Source organism: Zootoca vivipara, chromosome Z (assembly GCF_963506605.1).
Source record: "Zootoca vivipara chromosome Z, rZooViv1.1, whole genome shotgun sequence".
Classification (NCBI taxonomy): domain Eukaryota; kingdom Metazoa; phylum Chordata; class Lepidosauria; order Squamata; family Lacertidae; genus Zootoca; species Zootoca vivipara.
The window spans coordinates 8,326,285-8,347,798 of record NC_083294.1 but is presented as its reverse complement, the minus strand read 5'-3'; the positions used below and the strand labels follow the sequence as shown (position 1 = coordinate 8,347,798).

Below are 21,514 nucleotides of genomic sequence, written 5' to 3'. Positions count from 1 at the left end.
CTTGTGGGGGGGGGCGGACTATATTTTGAAAAAAAAATTGAACAAATTCCTATGCCCCACAAATGACCCACAGATGCATTTTAAATAAAATGACACATTCTACTCCTGTAAAAACACCAGGCAGGCCCCACAAAAAAACCATTGCATTGTAAATAAAAGGACACATTCTACTCATGTAAAAACATGCTGATTCCCAGACTGTCTGCGGGGGCCGGATTTAGAAGGCGACTGGGCCGCATCCGGCCCCCGGGCCTTAGTTTGGGGACCCCTGGTTTATGGGCTGATATATGTTGTGTGAACTCTATTCTTGAAATGGCATTTAATGTCTACCGCTGCAGTTCTCATTTCATGAAATGGGTGCAATGTCTGAAAGGAGAGAGAAAGAGAAAGAAATCTTGTGGGAGCATGCTCACTGGCAGACTAATCCTTCAGAGGGAGTTGGCAAGTTAAGCCACTGTGTTTCTCTGCAGTTGGCTGAAGTAAACAACTGTTCAAAAGACATGGGGTGGTGGTGGAAATGGATGGAGGGACAGATTGACATACGCTCTGCATATCTCTCCGAGTTTGCTTTTGATGTGGAGATGTTCAGAAATGCTTTTTTATTTAAAGGAGAAAGCCATTAAAACATGGGTAGGCAAACTAAGGCCAGGGGGCCGGATCCGGCCCAGTCGCCTTGTCAATCTGGCCTGCGGATGGTCCGGGTATCAGTGTGTTTTTACATGAGTAGAATGTGTCCTTTTATTTAAAATGCATCTCTGGGTTATTTGTGGGGCATAGGAATTCATTCATCCTCCCCCCCCCCGAAAAAAATATAGTCTGGCCCCCCACAAGGTCTGAGCGACAGTGGACAGGCCCCCTGCTGAAAAAGGTTGCTGACCCCTATATTAAAAGATCAGTGCAGCATTCTCTTGGGTGACCTTCACAATGTATTTGTCTCTGTTTCTAGGCCAATCTAATCCTATTTTATAGGACGGCCATGCTAACACTCTGGAAGTCGCTGGCAATGCGGTGTCAGACTACAGCTGCAGTCTTAATCATTCCAACAGTGCAATCCTAAATGTGTCTGCTTAGAAGTAAGTCCTTTTGACTTAAATGGGGCTTGGTCCCATTTATGTGGGTTTAGGATTTCAGGCTGTGGTAGGAAGGAAGCCCCATGGAAGACTGTGCTGTACATGACATTTCTAGGTACAGTGTGGTACCTCGGTTTTCAAACATCTCTGTCGATGCACATTTCTGTTTTTGAACGCCGTAAAGTAAATGCTTCAGTTTTTGAACACGCCTCGGAAGTTGAACATGCCACGTGGCTTCTGCTGAGTGCAAGATCCTGAGTGCAATAGCTGTTGGCTATTGAGTTTTCGGTTTTCGAATGTTTCAAAACTCGAACAGTCTTCCAGAATGGATTACATTCGAAAACCAAGGTACCACTGTAATGCCTTTCAGACAATGTTCTGGTTGGGGCACACCTGTAGCACTTGTTACTTCCCTACAATCTTGTGTTTTTAAAAATAAATATATTACCTTCAGGCGTTGCTGACAACCATGTAAAGAGATAGACATGGCTGTTTGGAAAGGAATTCAGTTTTTTACTTACGCTTAAATAAATTCAAACTTGCTACTTGAGTTGGGAGTACATCAGTTCTCCTGTGTGCATGCTTCACGCATCAAAGTTTATTTTCCTGGCCTGGTTGAATTGTGTCCTTAAACATGGACAATGCCTTTTTCTTACCAGGACAAGAGCGTATGGTAGAAACTAGCCTGCCATACACATGTAACACTTAGCTTTCTTGCTTCATCCACTTTAGCCTCTGGCACTGACTGCCACTGGCATTTTGCCCTTGGAAAGTTTCCTAGAAAGAAAAGCAGCCCTCTGGCTGAAAAAGGCCCCCCTACAAAAGCAAATTGTAGTCCAAGTTTAAGGTGAACTTTAAAAAAATAAATAAAAATACATGGTTTGGTTCATTCTTGTTCTTGATAGGGATGGAGAAAACCATGAGGCAATCTACTGCTAATGAATCCTTCTGGGAGATGATGAAATTGGAGTGAGCTGATTGTCAACTGAAAATGCTGAGGGATTTGTAGGGAATGGACATCGAGGGTTATAGTTTTAGCATAAACTAGTGGCATCTTGTACCCACTGGGGCCTGTGGGGCTAAGCATGGTGCTAAGGGCAGTTATGGAGCTAATGGGTAGGCAGAGACGGAGATCACATTAGGCATGCGACACTTGATATCCTGCAACCAATCCTGCAACAATCCTGCAACCCTGATGGCGGGGTGGGGGGAATCAAGCAACTGAAATGGTGGGGTGGGTCTTTCCCTTCTATGAGTTCAGATCAGAAATAGGAAGGGGGGAAAGGGTTTGAAGTTTGATTATGGATGGGAATTTTATCAAATTTGGGGGAGTAAGTGCTTTTGCCTCTAGGACTGAATCATGAGACTGATTTGATGCACATATTTACAATAGCACACAAGGTAGTTATTTGCTGGAGAAGCTGCAAAGAGAGAGAGAGAGCATAGGAAGCTGCTTTATGTTGGTCTGGCTAGTTGGGTGGCGCTGTGGGTTAAACCACTGTGCTGCTTGGGCTTGCCGATTGGAAGGTCGGCGGTTCGAATCCCCGCGACGGGGTAAGCTCCCGTTGCTCGGTTCCTGCTCCTGCCAACCTAGCAGTTCGAAAGCACGTCAAAGTGCAAGTAGATGAATACGTACCGCTCCGGCGGGAAGGTAAACGCCGTTTCCATGCGCTGCTCTGGTTCACCAGAAGCAGCTTACCGTAGTCATGCTGGCCACATGACCTGGAAAAATTGTCTGTGGACAAACTCCGGCTCCCTCAGCCAATAACGTGAGATGAGCGCCGCAACGCCAGAGTCGTTCGCGAATGGACTTAACTGTCAGGGGTCCCTTTACCTTTCCTTTTCAGTTGATTTAGCTGGATGTTGAGGGAAAAAATGAGCTTTTGGGATGGGGGCTAGATATAGGGAGAAAAGTATATGATTTTAAACAGTGAGGAAGAAAGTCTGATTTAAATTGAAATCTAGTTTCCTATTGCTATATCATATATTTCCTAAACAGTGTTGGAAATCTGACCACTCAAGCCATGTTAATTTGCAATGAAATAGAGTATTATTTCATTCCCACGTTGTTGTTTTTTGTCTGACTGAACACAGGTTGCATAATTTCTTTCTTTTTTTAAAGCTATAGGGTGAATGTCTTAAAAAATATTATCCTACAGATGTTTCTCATGACCAGGTATCAGATTGTTTGTGAGGTTAAATATGAGAATACAGGACCTGGACTTCTAGTTCCTCCTCCTAGTTTTTCTCCTTCTGCTTCAGTGGCCTTGGGCCCAGCCACACCTTTCCAAAAACATAGTAGTGAACAAAACTATAATGGCAATAAAATTAAATGCATGGGATGAGGGGGGACTTGGTTTGACAGTATTATATGTGAAAAGAATCTTGGGGTTGTACAGTGTGATGCAAAAAAAAAGGCTAATGCAATTTTTAGCTGCATTAATAAGAACCATAGTTTATTAGGTCACAAAAAGCAATAGGTTGTTGTTGTTGTTGTGTACTGGGCCTTTTTTTTTTACTCCATTGGATTTTTAAAATTGCAGTACCGTACATTTTTGATACTTTAAGTCACCTCAAGACACCAAGCAATTGAAATAAGCAATAGCAACGATGATGATGATGAAATTCTGAAAAATGATGATGAAATCCATAGCAATAACAGCTCCACTTTATCCTACAGTAGTTTAACCTCACATTAAACATTGGGGGGTCCAGTTCTGGTTGCTGCAGTTTGAGGAGGAAGTAGGCTGCTTACACACCATACACTTAAAGCATGTGCGTCATTCCGCTTCCATGACATTTCCTTACCTGGTAATTTTTGTGTTTTATGTGATCTTTCCCATGACATAAAAGCCACTTGCGGAAATCTAGCGGAATCTAGCTTAGCAATCATTTTCCTGTTAATTGCTTCCATTAAAAAAATCCACTTGTAACCCCATTAGCCTGGGAAATTGCAGGGGTCTTAGGCTCCTGCAATTTCCCCATGGTTTTCACAGGTCTTGCCTCGACAAAATTTGGAGCACTATTCAAACATGCAGTCCTTTCCTGCTCTTTTTCTGGGTGAATCTTAGGGGTACAGAAGTGTACATGCACACAGAGGGTGGGGACATGACCAACAATGCCTGCTTGTTGTGTTGCATCATGCCTTCTGGTGTGAATGAAACGTGAAAGGTTGTGGTGGTATGTTGATCAGAAAGCCATAACCAACGAAAGAAAGAAAGCCATAACTCAGCATCTAATGCAGCCTAAAATGGATGTCTGAAACTGGGGTATTGTAACCAGGAAAAATAATGCAATAGTCCCCTCATCTGCTTGCACCTTTATTCTCCAGAAAACAGAACTAGAGCTAATGTCGAAACAAAATAAAAAAAATTGCTTCCAGTAGCACCTTAGAGACCAACTAAGTTTGTCACTGGAATGAGCTTTCGTGTGCATGCACACTTCTTCAGATACAGTGTGCATGCACACGAAAGCTCATAGGAATGACAAACTTTAGTTGGTCTCTAAGGTGCTACTGGAAGGATTTTTTTAATTTTGTTTTGAATGCGGCAGACCAACACAGCTACCTACCTGTAACTAGAGATAATGTTACAGGAGGGTAGAATTTGGGAGGAGAAGCTTGACTATGGAACCAGTTGTCCAGAGGGGTGAGCTCTGTGAGGTCGTCTGCAGGTTGACTCTGGAGAACTGGGAAATCAGTTGGGGATACCTTTCCTCTGAGTTTCCTGCTTCAAGCAGAGAGATTTGGACTGTAAAATGACCTACAGGGTGGCCTTTTTATTGGTGGCTCCCTGCTTGTGGGTTACCTCTCCCTGGGATGTTTGACTGGTGCCATCATCATCAATAGCTTTAGGTGCCAGGCAAAAACTTCTTTTTCACCAGGCCTTTGATTATTAACTATCTGTGATGCCCTTAGTTGTGTGGAATGTTTTAACCTTGCCCTAGTTTAGCCCTAAAACTAGCATTTTACCGTGTTTCTCACATTATAAAACACCCCTACAAAATAAGGCATGGCAGGATTTTTCTGAGGTGGCAAAATATAAGGCATACCTCGAAAATAAGCCATACCGCAGGTCTGTGGCAAAGAAGAGGAAAAGGAAGGGGGCTGCTCGGAACCGGCTGCTGCGTTAACCCCTGGGACCCGGCTGCAGCCTTTGCGCGTGGCGCGCGAAGCCCTGGGACCCGGCTGCAGCCTTTGTGCGCGCCGCGCGAAGCCCTGGGACCCGGATGCAGCCTTTGCGCGCGCCGCGCGAAGCCCCGGGACCCGGATGCAGCCTTTGCGCGCGCCGCGCCAAGCCCCGCTCGCAGACAGGCAGGCGCGCGAACGAACGAGGGAGGTGTGGAAATGGCCAGGAGAGGTTTCCCACCCACCCCTCCTCCTCCCTCGGCCTTCACATATGATAGCTGGGCAGCCAGTCACCGGCTCTAACTACGGTATGGACTTTTTACCTCAGGCGGGGAAATGGGGTGGGGGTCGGTTGGCGGCGAGGGAGGGGCGGAAGGAACCTGAGGGGTTGCATGCTGATGCGCATCTTGCCCCCGCCACGCAAAGCGGGCTGAGGATGCGCGCCCGGCTGAGGCGCAGGCATGGGGGGGGGGCAGAGCAGCAAACGTTTCCTCAAGCAATCTGAAATAGACTCCCTTGCCTGCCTGCCTGACTCAATCAACTCAGCAAAACCACCTCCGCTCCCCAGCTCACTGCCCGGTGTGGGAGCGAGAGGACACACACACGCAACAGGACACACAAAACGCGATAGCGGGGGGAGCTACTGCACTACCCATGTACCGTAATAAAAATAAGACATCCCTTGAAAATAAGCCATGGTGTGTTTTTTTGAAGAAAAAATAAATATAAGACATGTCTTATAATATGAGAAACACTGTAATGCACGTATATATTGTAAGTCACTTTGAGTAACCTTGGTCGTGAAAGCGACCAGTATACTTAAGTAATAGTAATAGCATTTTTCACTCCCCCCCCCCTTGAGTTTTAATAATGACAGGTAGGTATTGAGAAAAAAAATGAAAGAAAAAATAAAAAAGATTAGTTGTCACATTACCGGGGTGGGGTGGGGGAGGATATATGGTGTATAATTACAAGGGATTCTATGGTCTAAATCAGGCACCCCAAACTGCGGCCCTCCAGATGTTTTGGCCTACAACTCCCATCATCCCTAGCTAACAGGACCAGTGGTCAGAGATGATGGGAATTGTAGTCCAAAACATCTGGAGGGCTGAAGTTTGGGGATGCCTGGTCTAAATCAAAGCAGCTGCAATTTTTTTGTTTCAATTTTTTTTACCGTACTACGGTAAATCCAGACACTTGCATGGACCTGTGTACCTGATGCTCCTGAGCCACTATGTTTGTGTTTGTGCATAAAATAAAATAAAACCAAATGACAAAGAAATGAAGACTGAACACTTTGATCCCTGGACATTTGGCTCACACAAGTTTTTCTCAAGCAGGTCAATTTACCAAGTCTTGGAATACCAATCCATAGCACCTGTAGCACCCATATTGCTGAACTGTATGTCACTTATCTTAAAGGAAGAATACAAGGAATATATGTACATCCTTGTCAGTGGCTCAAAACTGGAAAGTTACATTACTCTCTTATTGGAAATAATTTATATATATAAAAATGTAAAAATCGTGAAATTCCGTTCGACACTTTCCTCCATAACCGCCTGACTGATCGTCCTGAAATTTTGACACAACGATCCAGGCCACTCCTAGAGCGTTGTTGGGGGCAAAAATCCCTCAAATCGCATACCTGCCCAGGTGCAGACCTGCTTTCCCACCAAGTCAAACAGCGCCCTCAAGTGGCGTAGTACCCTCCTCCACCCCTCCCTTCCTGTGAAATCTAAGCCACACCCACAAACCAAATGACATCATCATCAACCAAGCAAATCAAACCCCCAAAGCGGCCATTATCACACCACTAGGCTTTTCTTTTATGTAGGCCCCTGTCAGGCTGCCAGGCCTCTGCTAGGCCCGGGGGGGGGGGATAACCCACAACAACGCACTTGGGCACGACAAGGGGTTTTTACTTTACCATTTAGCACCACTACCCCCCAAAAAATAACCCCACCAAAAAGCCAACATTGCCAAGTGGAGGTTGGGGCCTGCCTGGGGGTGGTGGTGGTGGCACAGGACGCAGCACAGCCTTTGATTTATGTAGGCCCCTGCACGGCAAGGGGTTTTTACTTTACAATTTAGCAACACTACCCCCCCCCAAAAAACCCCCCACCAAATAACCACAAGACAAAAATAAATAACATTCTTCAAAACGTCATGAGATACGCCGGTCATGGAGAGGGGGGGACACACAAACAGAATAGATCATGGATCGGGACACATGGGGCCAGTCAAAGGGATTAGCCACAACGTCTGACGTAGTCAAAACAAAATAAAAAAATTCTTTCCAGCAGCACCTTAGTTGGTTTTTAAGGTGCTGCTGGAAGGAATATTTTTTATTTTGTTTCAGCTGAAAACAGGCCTTTTCCAGCAACAAGGTCCAATGAATAGAAGGCAGGTATACGTAATGGGTCAGAACAGGGTGGGGGGTGGGGAGACACAGGGATGAAACCTGCCCTCCACAATATCTCACCTCGGCTTTGCAGACTAGGCCGCTTTCCAGACTAGGCCAAGTAGAGGTGGGGGGGGGGCGAATAGAGGGCAGGGATACGTAATGGGTCAGAACAGGGGGGGGGCACAGGGATGAAACCTGCCCTCTCCACAGTATCTCACCTCGACTCAGGGGGGCTCTGAGGCTCAGGGGGATCTGAAGGGGGGCTATTACCCTCCATTTCACATATACTACGACTGAATGCAACCCTCTGCGTCTTTTTTTTAAAAAACTACCATGCACTTTCTCTCCCCAGTTTAAGTCCTCAGATATTTGCAGTGCCCAATTCCAAACCCCTTGATTTACAATCCCCTACCTTCCCCATGCCACTTCCTGGGTTTTTTATGGAACTGAACAACTCGGTTTCGAGGGTGGGGGCCAAGGTATGGAGATACAGGGGGGAGGGGCCAACACTCCCCAGGGACAACAGAGGGAAGGGTATCCTATGGAAACACAGGGATGAGCCGGGGTGGAGGGAGGAGGGGCAGGTTACGTCATGGATCGTGACAGGATGGGGGGGATCACATGAAAGAACCACAGCAACGCATGGCCGGGTCAGCTAGTGGCTTAATAAAGTTCGAGACTTGGTCACAATGGCAAAAAAAGCTGAGAATTGCAGCTGACTATAGATATTAATTCTGGGAAAACTGGTTGCCCCATATACAATATTGTCAAGAAAACAATTGCTTCCTGAAAAAGCAAATTCAAGTAGGGTTCTGTTTGTTTTTGAATATTGAAATTTTATGTTAAGCCATATTTTTTTTTGCAGAATATTATGATCTGAAGTAATTTTATCTGAGTTTTGTGGTGGTGGTTAATCATTGTCAAATGATTAAATTAAAAAAAGTTCAGAAATTAATGGATCCAAGTTAGTCATGTCCATTATTTTCAGTGGGTCTACTCTGAGCAAGACTAGCATTGGCTGCACAACCCGCAGTTAGGCACTTGCAGGTTAAACCCACTTAAATGGGTTTGGGAATGGCTTACTTACCGGTAGGTATGATAATTTCATTGTATTGGATACCATCCTATGGTAACAACCGGTTTAAGCAAGGTCTAAAAGCTAACTGGGCAGACTTCAGAATATGAGATGAAAATGAAATGCAGGTAGTGTGCAAATATTCATACTCTTGTTTTTAATTGCTGTTTTCCTAAGTCACTTGGAGTTTGTTTATGGACCCAATTCAAGGTGCTCATGTTAGTGTTTAAAACCTTAAATGATTTAGGCCCCAAATATCTGAAAGACCGTCTCCTACACTACTACTCTTGGTAGTTCCTCCACCCTCAGAGAGGGCAGCGGGGTTTGTTTTCCCCAAGAGAGGGCCTTCTCTGTGGTAGCCCCTAAATTGTGGAGCTCCCTTCCCACACAGGTTCATCTGGCACCTTCATTATACAGCTCCCAGTGAATTCTGAAGTGGCACCCCCTTAACATTGGTCCCCCCCACTTGAGCTGTATATTTTTTAGGACCCACCTTATCCTTGTGATGGTGAGTTGTTTTAAACTGGTTTTAGTCTTGTAACCCACACTAGGACATTAAGGTGAAGGGTGGGTTAATAAATAATAATGATGATGATGATGTAACAAGATGATGATTGTGTCCATCGATTTCTGACTACGCTGAGTAAGGCACAACCCTATGTGAAAAATGGTGATGCTCTCTGATTCACTCAAGGTGGATCTTCTGAATAGCCAGTCTTGCCAAGATTACCACCCTGAGCAAGACAGGATAATAGGGTGCATAAAACACCCAAGGAGAAAGGGAAAGTGGCAAATAGGCTAGGCGTGTCTGCAGTCATTACTTGGCGTGTCTGCAGTCATTACTTGGCTAATAAGGACCATTGGAGGCTCGTGGCCTTTTCTGCAGTCCCTTAACTCTTTTAGCTGCTCATTATCCAGTTGATGATAATCTTAAATTCTTACATTATAGCTCTGAGGACTGTAATTATGAGTGATGATGAGTCCTCTTTATGCCAAGAGGGCTTTAAAAAAATGTCTCAAAAACAGGAGCTGTAGTCATCTCCCTGGCAATTTTATCTCTCTTTTACACTCCCCACCCTTTTGCTTTTCATTTCAGGAGAAAAAAAGTCCGTCTGTCTCGCTAGCATTCCCAAACTCGGAGCGTTCCAACACAGAACCTTCCTCTTACAGTACCCCTGGCCCTCTAACCTTGTCCAGTGCCATTGATAAATATTTAGGGGGCAAATGTTGCAAGGGAAAGAGCTGAACCTTTTGAAAGCTTTGCTTCTCTTTCGTTCCAGGGACACATTATCTGTATGCTCCTTGATGATTTTTACATGTTCCGTGATGATTTTATGTTGAAAACTGCCCTGAAATCTATAGATGAAGGGTGCTACAAAAATTTAATAATAATAATAACAACAATTTTCATCGGAAATGTGTAAAAATAGGGAGATGTCTGCAACAGAAAGACATACCGAAGTCATTTATGTGAGGGAGGCATGCTTTTTGTTTGCCTGCTGAATGAAGCTAAACAAGGATGCTAAGAAATGCACATGCAACGCATCCTTATTCTGAATAAATCCAGTCTTTGGCTAGCAGCCTGCAGTCAAGTGACCCCAAATTCCAAAGGTGGAATCTTCTTTCTTGAAGTTTGAATCCATTGCTCCACGTCCGCTTCTCTGGAGCAGCAGAAAACAACCTTTCTCCCTCCTCTATATGACATCCTTTGATATATTTGAACATGGCTATCATATCACCCCTTAACCTTCTCTTCTCCAGGCTAAACATACCCAGCTCCCTAAGCCGTTCCTCATAAGGCATCGTTTCCAGGCCTTTGACCATTTGGGTTGCCCTCTTCTGGACACGTTCCAGCTTGTCTGTATCCTTCTTGAACTGTGGTGCCCAGAACTGGACACAGTACTCCAGGTGAGGTCTGACCAGAGCAGAATACAGTGGTACTATTACTTCCCTTGATCTAGATGCTATGCTCCTATTGATGCAGCCCAGAATTGCATTGGCTTTTTTAGCTGCTGCATCACACTGTTGACTCATGTCAAGTTTGTGGTCTACCAGGACTCCTAGATCCTTTTCACATGTACTGCTCTCAAGCCAGGTGTCTCCCATCCTGTATTTGTGCCTTTCTTTTTTTTGCCCAAGTGTAGTATTTTACATTTCTCCTTGTTAAAATTCATCTTGTTTGCTTTGGCCCAGTTGTTGTGGTCATTTTGAAGTGTGATTCTGTCCTCTGGGGTATTAGCCACCCCTCCCAATTTGGCGTCATCTGCAAACTTGCTCAGGATGCCCTCAAGCCCATCATCCAAGTCATTGATAAAGATGTTGAATAAGACTGAGCCCAAGACAGAACCCTGTGGCACCCCACTAGTCACTACTCTCCAGGATGAAGAGGAGCCATTGATGAGCACCCTTTGGGTGCAGTACTCGAGTACAATAGCACTCTCCCCACTTACCATTCTCAGCAACTGTCATTCAGAAGCATTACATCCTCTGACAGTGGGGGAAGGAAATCTTCTTATTGGATCAAAATAGAAAAAAATTCCTTCAGTAGCACCTTAAAGACCAACTAAGTTTTTATTTTGGTATGAGCTTTCGTGTGCATGCACACTTCTTCAGATACACTAGAAACAGAAGTGTCAGACCAACATGGCTACCTACCTGTTCTTATTGGATGTTACTCTGGCTACCTTCATTGGAAGCAGTGTTAGAAACTGGGATATGAAACTAGGTGCCAATTGGCTCCTGGGACCCGGGGCTTGGCAGTGAGTTGCAAAAAGGACTCACTGACGAATGCGTTGTCATGGTGGTAGTGGGGAGTTCCACCCCCATGACTACTGTGCCCTAAAATCCCTTCCATGAAAACATTGAAAACTCATCTAAGCTGATTAATTTGTTTACTCCTATGATCCTCTCCTACACATAAAACAATGCCTTTTTTCTGAAACCCATTTGCCCTTCAGATGTTGTTGGGTGAAAAATGCTGACCTTGGCTGAAAAGATGGAAGCTGCATGTTGAAAACATGCTCTTGCTGTAAGCGATGATTTATATTTCAACAGAATTAAGCCTCAGTAGGGTCAAAGAGGACCCACTGATCTTTCCTTTATAATCCATCTACAGATGAAGAAAAGATGGGTGGAAGCAGTTGAGCCTGTTGTGAAAGTGATGTGCCTTCTCAAGTTGGAATTTGCACAAAGCAGAGACAGCCTAATAGGAATCCTTAAAACTACACAGTGCCAAATCTAGACATAAAAGAGATAATGTTCTCAGGACCAGCTCAGTTGCTTGAGGTGAAGGACAAGATGCTGCCCCAGTTCCACTTACAGAAGCCAGCTAAGCCTAGGTCCCATCTGTGCGATATTTTTAAAGCCTGCCATTGTAAACAGTCATGACTTTCCCCAAAGTATCACGGGAAGTGTAGTATGTTGATAGTGGTGTGAGTTGTTAAAAAAGATAAAGGTAAAGGACCCCTGACAGTTAAGTCCAGTAGCAGACGACTCTGGGGTTGCGGTACTCATCTTGCTCTATAGGCCGAGGGAGCCGGCGTTTGTCTGCAGACAGTTTTTCTGGGTCATGTGGCCAGCATGAATAAGCCGCTTCTGATGAAGCCAGAGCAGCGCACAGAAACGCCGTTTAGCTTCCTGCCGGAGCGGTACCTATTTATCTACTTGCACCTTTTGGCGTGTTTTCGAACTGCTAGGTTGGCAGGAGCTGGGACCAAACAACGGGAGCTCACCCCGTTACTGGGATTCGAACCACCGATTTTCTGATTGGCAAGCCCAAGAGGCTCAGTGGTTTAGACCACAGCCGGAAGCTGCATAAAACACCCCCGGACTGGTGTTTTATTGTGGGTGCAATTGGCAACATGGTCTTAAACCAAAAAGACTTCATTATTTTCATTCATTCTGCTGCAGTTTGTCCTGTTTTCTCAACACGTCCCTGGTGTGAGTTGTAGGAGACGCCTATTCCCCCTATTCCGCTAGTTCCCCAGGAAGAGGGATTCCTAAACTTGTTTGTTTACTTTTGGAAAAAGTGTAGGTCCAAGGGAACAGCATTTTGCAAAATAAAACAGAAATATCTTCCCCAGACAATATTCTAGTCTACTTTGCACCAGGTGGTATCTGTAAAGTGACATGAGATCATAGCTTTGGTTCAGAGATACGTTGTTGAAAAGGGGCAAACACCTGTAAATGACCTCAAAACTTGACGGAAGTTGAATTGCATGCTCTTGGGTTTTCTTTTGTTTTTAAAACTGTTTCCCTCTCCCTCCCTCTTAATGAATTACAAATCCATGTTGTCATAGAAACTACAGAGGCTGATTGAAACACCTGAAGCTTTTTTTGGGTGGGACCATAAAGAAAGACCCACAGTCTTACGTTGCAGAGAAAGCTGGTTTGATTTATATGACTGGTGCATTTATTTTTACACAGGAAGAATATTTATTCACTTATTGTTGGGGAGTGGCCCTTGCCCTCAAATGTCTGAGCATTTCCGTTTTCATTTGAAGCTCCAGAAAGATCCTTGATTTGGTTCAGGGAGAAAGAGCATGGTGGACTTTCCACCTTCCTCAGGGAGGAATGTATATTGTATAATTGACCAGAATGGGTTTTGTTTCTTGACAAGCTTTGTCTTTGTGTGTGATTATAAAAGTGTGCATCACGATTTGGACGCCTTCTGCTTCTTTTTTAAAATGCATATTTGGCCACAACAGGGTCTATAATGTGTATAAACACCCCCCCCCCCAAAAAAAAACCCTCTTTGCAAGGAATACTGTCTCTCCTGTTCCTTCAATTTCCTTCCTCCTCTTTTCTCTCTCTGGCTGGTAATGCAATCATTGGGCCTCTGGGGGCATTGTGAGATTGCACTACAGAGCATGCTCCTGAGCCACCTACTGTGGCTTTGGTTGGAACGCGTGGAGGGAGTAGATTAGGCCTCTGAAACGCCTTGACAAGAATCCCAAAAGGCCTGCACAGACAGACTTGAGGTATGAGCACTTCCAAGTTATATTCTGAAGGGCTGGTTTCTCTCTCTCTCTCTCTCCCCCCCCCTTGTGCTTGGGAGGATATTTCGGAAGGAAATGGCTCTGTGAACTGAAATAACTCCAGCAGCAAAAGCAGTGCCTTTCTGTTATCAGATCCTTTTATCTACTCTGCTGGAAGGGGGAACCTTGTAGCCTGGAACCTTTTCCATTTGCGCTGAATGGTAGAGCTGGTTCTGAATTATGAGGCATGCTTCTTTTTTACTTGAAGGCAAGCTGCTCTTGGAAACGTTTATGGAGTCATGCCTCAAAGCAGGCAAAGCCATGCTCAAAGCAGCAAGTTGGTTGTTGCTGCTGCTGCTGTTCTGTCTGCCCAGCTTTTCTCATTCTTTGCTATAACCTTTTCCCTGTCCATTGCCAATTACATTGTCTCAACCTTTTGTGTAAGAGGCGGCAAGAATGTACAGTATTTTGAGAGCTCCAAAGTGTAATAGCACAAGGTAACTAAAACCAATCAGTCAGACAAACAAGCAAACTAGGACTCTAGGGGATTTTGTGGCTACTTTATATTACTGTAGGCATGTTGCTTTTTAATGCAGGATTTTGAAATAATTGCTTTAACTGGGCCTTATCCCTTCAAAATGGCTTCTGTGTATTAATTTTAAAAGTATAAATGGTCTTCTGTTTTACTCAAACAATAATTCCAAATATGCCCAGTATTGGAGATTGAGCAGCAAGCTCTTAAGGTGCCAAACATTTTTATTTGAAGTTGGTTTATTATCCTGGATGAAGTTTGCAAGACTACTTTCTTTTGCGTGGTAGATAGTTTTCCTCCCATAAAGGGGGGGATGGTAAATTGTGTGTACAATGACTTTTAATGGGCCTGTCTTGGCTTTGATTTCCTGATTGTATTGATAGAAGTGTGGTACACTTGAAGTTAGAATCTTGTTATGTTTAGAAAACAATTCTAAATGTACGTGGCTTTGAAGTCAAAGAGGACCTAGTTTAGAGCTGAGCGATGTTGCCACCAAGTCATCTGTGCCTTTACAGTTGATTGTATTTCAGTCACACTTAAAATTGATGCTATTTTTGGCTGGCAGGCCCAGGTGAAACTAACACTTTAAAAAACCCACGTGCTCCTCTGGATCATCTGGGTTGATTTCTGCAGGGTTTCTGTGCAACACTGCTGGGAAAGCACAAAATAAGGAGGGAAATTCACTAGCACTGGCCAGGCACTTGTGAGTTGGTGTCCGTTCACAAATCCAGCCTTTGAAGTGTTTGGTTTCAGCCTTTTGTTTTACTTTCATGAGCCTCCCAGGTGCCCGCCACCATTATCAGGTCAATCACCTTAGGATAGCATACTGTGGTTACAACAATAAGGTGAAATAGAAGCAACTGTGCTTTCATTTTGTTCCTGGTTGAAACAGGCCTCAGCCTCTGGCATCCATCTTGGAAAAACATTCTGAGTGCTGGAGCTTGTTCTCTTTTAACTTCCTATACCAAATTATTCACCTCATTGCCTGCTGTGTTGCATTCTTCACCCTTTAGCTTATAACAGGTATACATGCATAAATTAGAGGAGCCCCCAGGGGGAGTGGAGAAGAAGAGACAAAATGGAACAGACTTACAATCAGTATATACTGCTGTACATACAAAATCCTTTAAAAATACTGCCTGCCTTAAATAACAGAAAACTATTGTGCCTATAAATTTATTCCTTCTCTAGGTTTGGGTTTGGAATAGTGTAGTACAGGCTTTGCCAACCCAGTGCCCTCCTGATGTTTCAGACTACAACTCCCTTCAGCTCATGCAAGCATCAGTCTTCTGCAAAATTACATAAAACCCTCTTTCTCATAGCACTGGAGTACAATGCTGTCAGATATTTATTCTCTTTTTCAGAAGACCTATAAACCTCTTGATAAAAAAAAAGCTCCCCAAACAGTGTGCAAATAAGATTGGATATAAACCACAGCTGAAATCCATAGTCTTGATCGAAAGCATATAGACATAATACCATCATCATTAAAAACAAACATATATTAAAACCTCCCATTTGATAATTTGTTAGCCACAAAATTGGTCTTGACTATTGTGATAGGACCTGACATCTGGAGAGGACCGTCGTCGAAATTGAGAACATTAACAATCTCAACAATGACAACAAAGACAACAATTCTATGCTGATTTTTGGCAGAAAAGCTCACACAGCAGTGAATAGCACATTAATGCAAAAAATTATTGATTGATTCCATTCTCTCAAAGGAGCCTGGGCTAGCAAAACACATAAATGACACACATTTAAAAGATCTAAAAACAATTTCAATATACTGTAGACTGGGAAATATTTCTTCTTAAAAGGCTTGATAGAAGATAAAGGTCTTCAGTAGGTGCTGAAAGGGCAACTGAGATGGCACCTGTCTCAATATTTAATGGGAGGGTAGGTGCCGATAACATTAAAGGCCCAATACAAAGGGTAAACCTATCTTTCATGTATCCTGGTCCCACACTCTCTGGGGCCTTATATACCCAAATGAAACCACCCAAACCAGCACCTTGAACTTATAATAACAACCACTTCGGCCCTCCCATTTGTTGCCGAACTCCCATCATCCCTGGCCATTGAACTATCATCCTTCCTCATACTCAGAACTTTGGAATTGTTACCACATACAGAAGAATGAGCCAGAAGAGTCTTTTAAGTGGCAAAACTGAAGGTTACAATACAGACATAGGACTATTTGCATGCAGAACAGATGCTACATACAACCCTTATTTCAGAGGGAGCAAGCTATTAGGGAAAATGAAAAGGAGATAAAAGCAGCAAAATGCAACAGACTGCAGGGAATATGGAATTCTAGTAAGTCACTAGGCTCAGGATGCTTAGCGAAAATCAAAGTACAGATGGTGACTGGGTATTTGAAGGAATAAGGGGAATTTGAACATGTATAGCAGAGAGAGAGAGAGGAGACATTTTTGCAATAACACTGAATGTTGTGTTGGTATTCAGGAACTCTGGCAATGCACATTTTTGCTTATTGCATTGACGTCCATCTTTACTCCAAGGAATTCAAGGTGGTATGTGTAGTTCTCATCCTCCCCATTTTATCCTCCCCACAACGATGTAAGGTAGGTTGAGAGGCATCGACTAACCCTCAAGTAAATTTTCCTCAATTCTAAAATTGAAAATAGACTGAACTGAAAGATTCTTGTGACATGGAATTCCATCTTTTGAGCTTCTTCTGTGCTAATTACACAGTGTCACAGTCTGCTTTTATCTCTCTCAAGAGGTGCTCTGGTGTTTCCATTAATAACTGCCATTGCGATACACAGCAGTAGGAGATCTGGATTTGTGGATGGTTTGTGGCAAAATTATTTTTACAATAGTTGGACAACGGGTGTGTGTTCATCTTTTCTGAATGATTTGGGAGTACCAGAGCAGAGCACCTGTTTGTGTTTTTAGTTAATTTAATCCAGATCCAGGTGTGGGCCAGATTCGGCATTCTTGGAGGGAATTGATTTTCTAGATCCATTTCAGTCAGGCTTTAGGTCCAGACTTGGCACAGAAACTGCCTTGGTCACATGGTATGTTGACATTTATCAGGAGAGAGAGAGAGAGTGGAAATGTGTCCCTGTTAATTCTTCTTGACCTCTCAGTGGCTTCTGATACAATTGACTATGGTATCCTGGCGTGGCTGTCGAAGTTGCAGGTGGGCAGCTATCTTGCTTTGCATTGGTTCTGGTCCTACTTAGATGGTCGTTTCCAGAGGGTGATGCTGGGGAAGTTCTCTTCAGCCCCATGGAGCCTTCAATGCGGTGCTCTTCAAGAAGAAGAAGAAGAGAGAAGAGTTTGGATTTGATATCCCGTTTTATCACTACCTGAAGGAGTCTCAAAGCGGCTAACAATCTCCTTTCCCCTCCTCCCCCACAACAGACACCCTCTGAAGTGAGTGGGGATGAGAGATTTCAAAGTAGTGTGTCTAGCCCAAGGTCACCCAGCAGCTGCATGTGGAGGAGCGGAGACGAGAACCTGCTTCCCCAGATTACGAGTCTACCGCTCTTAACCATTACACCATACTGGCTCTCTGTGCCCCATGCTATTTAACATCTACACTAAACCACTGAGTGGAGTCATCTGGAGTTTTGGAGAACATTTTCACTGCAGTGCTTTTTTCTGGGGGTACTCAAGGGTGCACAGTACTGGCACCTTCCCCCCCCCCCCCATGTTAAAAGTGTGGCACTTACTGTAATAACTTCATGGTGACGACTGGCAGCTTTTTAATATAAAAAATGCTGGTTGTCGGCAATATGCTGATGATGCACAACTCTACTTCTCTTTTACACCTGCAGGCGTTGCACTGGATGTGCTGGGCTGTTGTCTTGCCTTGGTAATGGTCTGGATGAGAGCCAAAAAACTGAAGCTCAGTGCAGATAAGTCTGAGGCACTATTCGTGAGTGGTTCCCTAGGTCAGATGGATATGAGGTTGCCTGCTCTTGATGGGATTACACTCCCTCCGAAGGAGCAGGTCAATAGTTTAGGGGTACTCCTGCATCCTTTGCTGCCACTTGAGGCTCAGGTGGCTTCAGTGGCGCAGAGCGCTTTCCATCAGCTTTGGCTGGTGACGCAGCTGAGTCCCTATCTAGACAGGGATAGTCTAACTACTGTTGTCTATGCTCTGGTAATCTCTACAATGTGTTATACACGGGGTTGCCTTTGAATACAGCTTGGAAACTTCAGCTGGTGCAGAATTCATTGGCCAGGTTGCTCACCAGTTTGAGCATATTACACTGATCCCAGCCCAACTGCACTGGCTGCCCAGTTAGTGTCTGGTCCCAGTTCAAAGTGCTATAAAGCCTTAAATGGCCCAGGACCACAATACATCAAGGACTGCTTCTCCTCATAGGAACCAACCCGGATCTTGTCATCACCATCTGAGGCCCTTCTTTGTGTGCCCCCTCCATGAGAGGTCTGGAAGGTGGCAAAATGATAACAGGCCTTTTCTGTGGTAGAATTCTCTCCCCAAGGTTGCTTACCTGGTACCTTTGTTACGTATCTTTAGGCACCAGGCAAAAACGTTCCTCTATAACTAGGCCTTTGGCTGATTAAGCATTCTATGGCCTTTGAAGCTGAAGGAGGAAGACTATTGTTTTTGTTCGTTTTTGGTTTTTATTTGTAGTCAGGCCCGTCCTAGCCATAGAGGCTAGTGGCACGGAGAACCACGGCGCCGGGCGCTGGAAGGGCGCCAAGTGAGCGCAGGGTTCCGGCGATCTGGCCAGGACTGCGCTCCACTAGCTGAGAGGCTGCTCCGCGTCTCTCTCCTTCTCCGAGGACTCCGCGCTGCGCCTCCTTCTCGTTTCCCCAGTGCTGGGTTCCGCTCAGTCGAGCTTCGCCACCAGCGCGCACACAGCGCCCAAGCAGCTCTTGCTGGTCCTGCGGTGCGCGTGCTGGTGGCGAAGCTTGACTGAGCGGAACCCAGCGCTGGGGAAACGAGAAGGAGGTGCAGCGCGGAGTCCTCGGAGGTGGCCTCCCGCTGCTGCCGCGGTCCGCTTGGCACTCCCGGGCCCTTGGAGAGGCTCTGGAGGGGGGCGCTGGATGGGCTTAAGACGGCCCTGTTTGTAGTCCTCATTGGGAGACTGACTCTTTTCTGCATTTTTGTCAGATCAGTAGAAAGGAAACGGCATTAATAGGCTGCAGATATGCTACAAATGTAAGTGAATCACTATGCTTTGGGGGATTTAGCCAAAGGTCTTTTTCTTTACAGATTAGTGCATGCGAATTATGCACATGAATAAGATTTGTGTTGTTATTTATTATTTCTAAAGAGCCATCTGTGCATGGTACTTCATATAGAATAGTTTCAATAACACACACTTTTGATCAGTTTCGCATTACCAAATATGGAATGCAAACTAGTTTGGAGTGGGATGGGTATAATTAGATAACTTCCATGATTTGACGAACTTCACAGTTCTTTGTTTTCTTGAGCATTGAAGAAAAGTACCAAAACTTTGCCCCCTTTTAGTTTTGCCTGTTAAATCAACCTTTCAAAGGGATAAAAATAGAAAAAAGGTTGAGCACAAGGTTTATTGACCTGTAATTTTTTCTCCTCCTTGGTTTTATACCAGTGTCCAAGGGGATGTCAGAATCTTTTCCCACTGTAATTATGTGAGCTAGTAAAGTTGTCAGCTTTTTGCACTCAAGTTGAGGCTTCCTTATTTTTATCTCAAGTTGAGAAAATCTCACACTACTTTCCTTTGACAGAAAGGCCTGCTGCATGGTTGCATTTTTGCTCATGCTCCTTAGTCAACCTGTTTCACAAGGATCTCTCTGCAAGGCAGCACAAGTGTATATCATATTTTAGTTTGCGCCCACCGCGAGAAATTCATTGCAGAAATGCATGCAACTTTTAAAAGGTTTTTGGGGTTCCATTGATTAGCTTGATTCTCTGGGCACTTTGCAATAAGGTTTTGTAATGCTCAATTTGATCAAAAGTATGAGTCACCTCTGTGTTTCATACATAGCTTAAAGGTGCAATAAGCCCCACCCAAGGTCATAAGAGTGACCTTATTGGTGCTATTTGTTGACAGTCATCAGAAGCAAGAAAAGGAGCATGTTGGTCATTCTTGGTAGAGTATTGGATCTTGGCATAATGATAGATTTCCGGTGATTTGAAGTAGATTGGCAAAGATGCCAGAATCCTGATACAGTGAAGGCAATAACAAAACGATCTGGGAGGTATTCTACTTGTGCAACCTCACCCTGCAGAATGTAATACAGTAGGTTGTTGACCCCCAAAAGGGCACTGTCTGCTTTTGTCCCTGTACTGTGGAATGTCCTTCTCTCCTTCACACATGAAGCAGTGACCACCAGTTGCTTCAGATGTCTTGCAAAGATCTGACTCTTAAATCAGGACCCAGTTTGTGTGTATGAATCCCCCGAACTCTGTTTCATTTGCTTTTATATCTTTTTAAACTGTTGCATTGGTTTTAGGCTGCATTTTTGTTTTAATGGGTGTTGCTTTTACATTGCTTGTAGTGCACACCTGTTTAGATATTGGTGTTGGTTTTTTTTTTGAAAAACACTAAATGTTTTAGAAATGCTTTTAAATAAAATGAATAAACAAAAATGACACCGACCCCACATTATATTACTGAAGTGAAGAAAATGGAGTGGGGGGATAACCAGGAGTGGATTTGTGTGGGGGAGAAATGCTGGCTCAATTCAAAAACAAAGTCCTGGCTTCAGAAGGATTTAGTTCTAAGTAGGCCTATGCCTTTTGCAGCTTTCTTCACTTGGTGGATCTTGAGTTTCCAGTTTTAAAAAACGAAAGTAGACCCCACAAGCCTGACATCTGCCTGCCCCCACTTTAAAGCAGCTTCTTTGGGTGAATGGCACGTAGGCTCAGAACTATTATGCAGGCCTTTGAAGGAGTTCAGCATTCTGGCTTCTTCAAATCAAATAGTTCAGCCACAAAACAAGAAGAGTGTAAAAACAATTTAAAACAGTTCCACATTAAAAACACACACAACAGTAATAAAAAATAATAGTTCCAGAGCAGAACCAGATGGGGATAAAAGAACTCTGCTCATTAGGCTGGTTGGAAGAGGAAGGTTTTCCAGCAGATGCTGAAACGATAACAGAGATAACACCTATTATTTAGTATAAGAGCAGGTGCTGCCACACTAAAGGTCTAATTCCTATATCACCTGGAATTGACCTCCTTATAAGATGGTACCTGCAGCCTTCAGAGCACAGGGATTGACTGGGTCTATAAAGGGTGAGACAGTCTTTCTGGTTCTAAGTTTATAGGGCTTTATAAACCAATACCTGCACCTTGGTATTCTCTGGGTCAGTATGGCGTGTGG

The 21,514-nt window shown here is 44.2% G+C and overlaps 1 protein-coding gene across 8 annotated transcripts in view; it reads left to right on the top strand.

The window, feature by feature from the left end:
- EHMT1 (euchromatic histone lysine methyltransferase 1) overlaps positions 1-21,514 on the top strand; it is a 138,831-nt gene that overhangs the window by 10,786 nt on the left and 106,531 nt on the right. For 3 of the 8 annotated variants that reach the window (XM_035112756.2, XM_035112761.2, XM_060270628.1), the window contains exon 1: positions 10,820-13,657. The exons of the other annotated variants lie outside the window; for them this stretch is intronic. The gene's annotated coding sequence lies outside the window, so the exon portion shown is untranslated. Of the gene's footprint in view, positions 1-10,819; positions 13,658-21,514 lie in introns of those variants that run through there. 8 annotated transcript variants of the gene reach the window in all.